Here is a 1,106-nt window from a genome sequence, read left to right as displayed (position 1 = left end):
ATAAGTGCATATAATATGCATATTTAATGGGTTTTTAATAAATTGCCTATTTTATTTAAAATAATTATATTTTAGTTATATTAAAAAAACCGTTGACAGGGTCTTTTACAAGAATATTCTTAAAATATTGTCATTTTTGAAACACTGCATGATATCGGAGCACGTATGGATAATATTATATTAACAACAATAATTCACATACACCTGCATTTCGACATAATATGTTGTTACTTCGATGTTCGTAACGAATAAGGCAGTAACTCAATTTTACAATTTTTTTTTAGAACGAATAATATTTATAGATGATTTTATTTTATTTTTTTTTATTCTTTTTATAAGTTTTCTGAGTGTTGTAGACATTTGAGCAATTTAAAATATGAAAAAATGACGATTATAAAATATTGCATTTTGGTTTTTAAAGTATTAAATGTTTAACCATTTAAATATTCTTTTGTTTATGATAGAATATCTAGTAGGTACTACTTTCCTTGGTGTAAAAATTTGTTTTTTTTTTTTAAAAAAAATAACGTTTCATAATGTTTAACATAATATGGCATATAATTGTATATTGAGCCACTTTTTCCTTGCATATTTGCATCATATTTGACACTTTTTAAATGCATATAAATCCGGGCTCTACTCATTAGTGTCACCGTGTGAACGTGTGAGTTACAGTGTTTTTAAAACGAATTTCTTAATAATATTATTGTAAAATAATGAAAAATTATTAGATTCTGAACGTATTTTATAATGATGTGTGTGTTTTTTTTAAACAGATATTTTGAGCTGGATACGTTTTTATTTACGATTTTTCTTAAGGTATTCGTTGTCATGGTTACTTATTAACAAAAACATATTTATGATCTAAAGATTTCCCTCTAGAGGAAAATTAATATAATATATTATAGTCGGGAGTAGCGCGCTACGGTTTTATTTCTATAAATGTAAAAATTAATTTTAGGTCAAAACTCAAAATGCATGAACAATTATTAATACAAGGTTACGTTGTTACGTTGTTACAAACAATTGTATTTTAAAAATTTTAAAAATATTAAAAATATTTAGGAACGATTTTTTTTACCTTTACTTCTTTTTTTTACTCGGGT

The 1,106-nt window shown here is 24.0% G+C and overlaps 1 protein-coding gene across 1 annotated transcript in view; it reads right to left on the bottom strand.

The window, feature by feature from the left end:
• LOC100569698 (protein split ends-like) overlaps positions 1-1,106 on the bottom strand; it is a 10,953-nt gene that overhangs the window by 5,125 nt on the left and 4,722 nt on the right. The gene's annotated exons all lie outside the window — the stretch shown is intronic.

The sequence above is a fragment of the Acyrthosiphon pisum genome, chromosome A2, assembly GCF_005508785.2.
Source record: "Acyrthosiphon pisum isolate AL4f chromosome A2, pea_aphid_22Mar2018_4r6ur, whole genome shotgun sequence".
NCBI lineage: Eukaryota > Metazoa > Arthropoda > Insecta > Hemiptera > Aphididae > Acyrthosiphon > Acyrthosiphon pisum.
Note: the sequence above shows the minus strand (reverse complement) of the source record. Positions and strands in the feature narration are given on the sequence as shown.